Below are 6,117 nucleotides of genomic sequence, written 5' to 3'. Positions count from 1 at the left end.
CTCCTTTCCCATCATCATGCCTTGGAATTTATTACTAATAATTGCAGCCCCTTCATAATCTTAGTTTTATGCATTTCTCTGACCACCTCTCCCTATGTTTTCATCTCACCACTCTACTGAAATAGTTCTTGTCAAAGTCACCAGGGACTTCCACATTGATAATCACAAGGGTCAATCTTTGTTCTTCATTTTGGCTTATCAATTGTATTTGTCACAATTTATCACTCTCTCCTTTATTTGCTATTTCTTTCATTATATTATATTGAATTTCTTCATATTTCACTGGTTGCTCTTTCAAAAGTCCCCTATCTACTTGACCTCTTAACCTTGTGCCCAAGGACTCAGTCTTTTGCAGTCTTCTCTTTTCTATCTATACTCAATTGTTTAGTGATCTCATGTCTTTTATAATTTTAAATACCACAACTTCCAAATTTATATCACCAACTCAAATTGTTCTTTCAAAATCCGGACTCAAATATAAAACTATCTATCCAATGAAAATCTCATACACATCTCAAACTTAGCATGTCCAGAATGAACTCTTGAATCTTCCCCCAAAACCTGTCCTGCCCACAGTCATTTCCATATAATTTAATGCATCAGTCCTTCAAATTGCCCAAGCCAAAAATCTTGGGATCTCCTTTGGAATTGCCCTTGACTTTTCTCCTCTCATTCCCTATATAAGTTCTTTTTTAGCTCCAAGCTGTCAGGACAGAGCCTGACATGGGCCTCAAACCCACGAACCATGAGATTATGACCAGAGCCAAAGTCAGATGCTTAACCAACTGAACCACCCAGGTGCTCTGCAAATTCTTTTTTTTTTTTTTTTTCAAATAAATTCTTTACAAAAAGAAACCCATAGTTCAATGTTTTCTCACTATTCACACTGCTACCACTGATCCATGCACTATGATCTCTTGCCAGGGTTATAGCAATCTTTGTCCATTGCAATTTATTAGCCCAATATTAATAAAATCAAAAGTTGAAGCCCATACAATGGCCTAAAAGATCTTACCCATTCTGTACATTTTTACCATTCTGGCCTGTTCTACTCCTCTTTCCCTCACTTAATCTGCTCCAGCCATGTTGATCTCTTTGTTTTTCCTTGAACACAACTAAGAGCCTTTGAACTGACTAATCTCCTCAGCCAGAAATGCTATTCCCTAGTTATCTCAAGGTTAATGCCCTACCTTCTTCAAGTCTTTGCATAAAAGACACTTTCTACATTAGGCCTTCTGATACTCCGTCCAACTTCCAATTTCTTTACTCTATTTTTTTCTTATAATATTTATTAGCTTCAAACATCCCCTATAATTTAGTTAGTGCATTGTTTGTTGTTTGTCTTCCTTTATTGGAGAAACTCAACAAGAGCAGCAGTTTTGTTTTACTTTGTTTTCCAAAGTACTCCAGTATTCAGTAAATGCTTATTGAATGAATGTATAAATAAATCAGTGAATCAATGAACGTATAAGTGAATAAGAATTTCTATTCATCAAAAACATCATAGAAAATGAAAAGACTAACCATAAAATATGAGAAGATATGTACAATACCTGTAATTAAGGAAGGCTTAATATCATAAATGTATTTTTAAAATAAATACTTTGAATAGATAAGAAGATAAACATCATAATAGAAAAATTGGCAATGATAATATTAATAATAATAACAGACCCTTCTTAAAGAGGAAATGTAAATGGTCAGTAACTAATAAAATCTTGTTTAGCCTCATTAGCGATAAAAGAAATATAAATTACAGACATAATAAGATTTTACACATCTACCATTTAGTAAAAAGTAAAGTTTATTGGCAAAGATGCAGACCAATAGGAACATTGCAGCAGAGAATATACATTGGTTATTTAACTTAATTTGGAAAATAATTTGGCATTACCTGATAGAGCTGAAAATATACATACCTACAATTCAAATAGGAATATTCTAGAGATAAATCTCTACGTGTTCTCTAGGAGACATACCAGAATTTTTATAGCTTCATTGTATATAATAGAAAAATATTTAACTCAGCTTCACTATCCAAAGACTGGATAAATATCGATATTCATACCATGAAATATTTTACAGCAATGAAATGAATAAACTGTGGCTTTATGCATCAACATATAAAATAAAAAGAAGTGATATGAGAAGTTAACTAGCATTTTTATAAAATTAACAAACAAAATTAATTACTGAAAGATAGTTACATAATAAATTATTTAAAAAAAACATGAGACTGCTTTTAAAAATTAGATTACTAGTAAGTCAGGTAAAGAGCAGGTGATGTGATTGGAATTACATACACAAGTAGCCTTCAATTACATTAGTGATGTTCTCCTTCACAAATTAGGAGGTCTTTTAGGTTCTAGGACCAATTCCAATGAGGGCCGTGGCAGGTGGTGAGGAGTTCTCCCACACCAACAACAAATAATTCTCTGGATACCAGTTGGGTGTTCTACAATTTAACTCAATCCCCTAACACTATCTACTTGGATATAGGATGAGATACCACAGGTTTAGGGCTCAGTCCTACAAGACTGCCCTCCCCTTCTTCAGATGCCAGCTGAAAACCAGGTTATTTATTACCTGTGCTTCTGACCAATTGACTATGGACTGGAGGTTCCCACAACTTCCTCCTTGAGTTGGATTAACCTGCTAATTCTTAGAGCTAATAATGCTTTGTTAATTCAGGTAGTGTGCTAAAAATTGCTTTAGTTTCTGTTGAGAAAGCTATCTGATACAGAATATTTAAGACCCAATGATCTAAATAAAATGAAAGTTTAATTGAGGAAACGTTTGGCATGAGATTAAATTCTAGCATGTTTATCATAGATTATAGATATCTTCTGTTGTGTTTTATGGATAGTCATAATAAAAAATAATTCCCTTGATACCAAATTGTATTTATACAAAGCCTGTATTTACTTATCTGGTATGTAATCCTTTAACCCCAAGGCTTGTGTTATTATCAAAATTTTGTAAATATGTTGAGAGAATTGCATGACTCATAAGGCATATTTATTGTAGAAAGCACTGTTAGTTTATAAAATGTGCTGGTTATTTACTTTGTCAATTATCTCACTAGTTTTTTCTCTCCTTTTCTGGAAAGAAAAAAAAAACATAATTTAATGGACTGAGAGTCAAATAAAGATGACTCTGGCTATTTCTAATTCAACCAAAATGCAAACTTTGTTTTTTCCACATCTGAGGTGACCTTTAAATACATTTAGTTTGATAATTATTGCTTTAGTATAAGATACAAGATCTTTCTTGTTCTGGACCTTCTAACTGCTCTAAGCTCACCCCCACCGTATGCCTTCATGTACCTCTCATTCTAGTTAATGGCTTCCATTATGGACTCCCCTGTCTTGAGGCCCAATGTCATCCATCATTCCCAATCATGTAACTCAGCATATTGAATCCTTCATCATTCACCCTTCTGTCTTCATTCACTAATCCCTGACTCAATGCACATTCCTGCCACATTTATCTTTCATTGTGTCTCAAATCTAACAAGTCTGTTACAGACTGAATGTTTGTATCTCCCAAAATGTATATGTTAAAACCTAATCCCCAGTGGAATGGCATTTGGTGATGGTGAGTTGAGGAAGTCATTAGGTCATAAGGGCAGAGCCAACATAAATGGGATTGGTTTGTTACCTTATAAAGGAGACCTCAGAGAGCTACCTTATCTTCCTGTCAAGTGAGGAAACAGTGAGAAGACACCTGTCTATGAAGCAGGAGTGGGACCACCTCATCAGATACCTTATCTACTGGTGGCTTGATCTTCCACTTCCCAGCCTTAAGAACTGTGAGAAATAAATTTCTGTTTTGGTTATAAGCCACTCAGTCTTTGGTAATTTGTTACAGTGATCCAAAGGAATAAGACAAAGTCTACTCACATAAACAGAATTTTGCACATGTAATCTTTCTAATTGAAAAGCCTAAAAAAGTCCTACTAATCTCTGAACATCCTCCTCAAATCAACACACCTTTCACAAAGCCTTTACCAGACAAAATAAGTTGTTCCCTTCTTTGAACTCCTATTGCATTTTGTGCATGCTTTTATTAACAATGTAATTGTTTGCTGAAGTGTGACTCTCCAAGTGCCATAGAGCAATAATGTCTTCAAATCCAAGCAAGCAGAATACTTAGCTTGGCCCTGCTCTTCTAAAGGACCCTTCTCCTTTCAGTGTCTGCTTGGAAATTCCCTCATTAGTGTCTAGGACAGGCAGAGTGGGCAGTGCTCTCAGAGCCCAGTCCTGAGCCCTGATCTGAACTCACATGGGCTAGGTCCCATTTCTTCCCTTTGGAGGGAGGGCTTTCTGGTTTTTACCGCACAGTATGACATTGAACAAATGTCCTAAGACTCTCATGACTCTGCAGTTAATTTGCCTTATGATGGCTTTAAATAAATTAACATGAACTTCAATCTCTTTATTCTGAAATTAGAGGATTGAACCCTAGATAATATTTGAGAAATCTTTAAGATATAGGAATTCATCTACCAGTCATCTAATAGATTAAAACTTCTTTGGTCAAAAGTTAACACTCAACCATATCCTTAGTTGTATCAATAATAGTAGGAGCTGGAAATGAAGCATGTGCCATAATATTTAAATTAATAGAACAAAAATACACAGTATATTGTGTTTGGGGGGATATAGTTTTAACAATACATTTCCTAGGATTGTTTCCCTTGGTTATCTAAAGTATATTTTTAATGATTTATTATTAACCATTTGGAGAATTTAACATCACTTTAAGATTAATAAATTAGCATGCATTGTTTTAAAAAATATGCAATGCTTCACAAATTTGTATGCCGTCTTTGTGCAGGGACCTTATTCATCTTCTATCATTTCTTTTTGTATATGTGAGCACAGGGCATGCATTTTTAATAATCATATATGTTTCCTTTTATAAAGACTAAATCTTGTATTTAAAATTGACACACATAGATATTAAATATAATAAGTAAGAAAAAATAGCACTTAATCTTGAAATTTATTAGGACAGAAAAACAGCTACATTACCATCACGTAGATACAATAAACATGTTGAAAACATGTTGATAGAATTGGTTATAAGGTAATGTAAAACAACGGAGATTTCCAACACTAAACATGCTGTTTTATTTCATTAATTTAATATTTTGCGATTCGTGCTTATAATTTCTGTATCTGTGTTCAATAATTTAAAAGAAAAACCAATGTGAGAAAGAAAAACAGTGGAAATAAATTTAAAGGATACAAAGACTAGGAACTAAAATGTGAGCATGAGAAAAAGGGGTACAAAGAGCTACCGTAGAATCCCTATGTGTATTCAACACGCCCATCTTCATAACACTCAAGCTAAGTTGGCAAAATGAACACATGATAAATGTTTTCTTATAAGGTGCTTGATAAAGTAATTGTGTTGAATATCAAACAATAGCGTTTAAATACAGTATTTAATATGACTGTATTGTATATATGTGTATAATTCAAGTTAAGTTAATTTTCAAGTTTTTGTGTCATATGGAAAGAAAACCTGTAGCTCTGAGAAAATAAAATTGATCTCTGACTGTGAGTTAGTAAATGATTTGCATATCAGTTATCAAAGTTCCCTCTTTGCCCTCTGTGCAGGTTGCCCAGCTGGCAGAACCTATTCCCATCACCAGAGAGTGTTTCTCCTACCTCTCAAAGTTTTGCTAACATTCACTCGGCCCTTACTGTGCATTGATTGATGGTAGCTCAAGACGATATAAGCAATCATAAAAATAACGGGTACTGTTTGGTTCTAAAGTAGCTGAAATATTTAAAAGCTTTTATGTTGCACACAGGGTTAAGTCGAGAATTCTTAATGTTTAAGTTTCATTAGTTTCACAGAGAAAACTTTGCTTCTTCTTGGTTGTTAGAAAATGTGTTCTCTAATTGTGCAACTACAGCAGTGACTATTCTCTATCCTCAGGATCTTTTAGGGGCGCCTGAGTGGCTCAGTCAGTTAAGCATCCAACTTCAGCTCAGGTCATGATCTCATGGTTTGTGGGTTTGAGCCCCGTGTCGGGCTCTGGGCTGACAGCCAGCTCAGAGACTGGAGCCTGCTTCAGATTCTATATCTCCCTCTCTCTCTGAC

General features: G+C 34.5%; 1 pseudogene; it reads right to left on the bottom strand.

Annotated features, from left to right (window-relative positions):
* Positions 1–4,794: 4,794 nt before the first annotated feature.
* On the bottom strand, positions 4,795–4,895 carry LOC120226491 (annotated as a pseudogene).
* Between the last annotated feature and the right edge of the window lie 1,222 nt (positions 4,896–6,117).

The sequence above is a fragment of the Hyaena hyaena genome, unplaced genomic scaffold (genome assembly GCF_003009895.1).
Source record: "Hyaena hyaena isolate Hyena2069 unplaced genomic scaffold, ASM300989v1 scaffold_1708, whole genome shotgun sequence".
NCBI lineage: Eukaryota > Metazoa > Chordata > Mammalia > Carnivora > Hyaenidae > Hyaena > Hyaena hyaena.
Note: the sequence above shows the minus strand (reverse complement) of the source record. Positions and strands in the feature narration are given on the sequence as shown.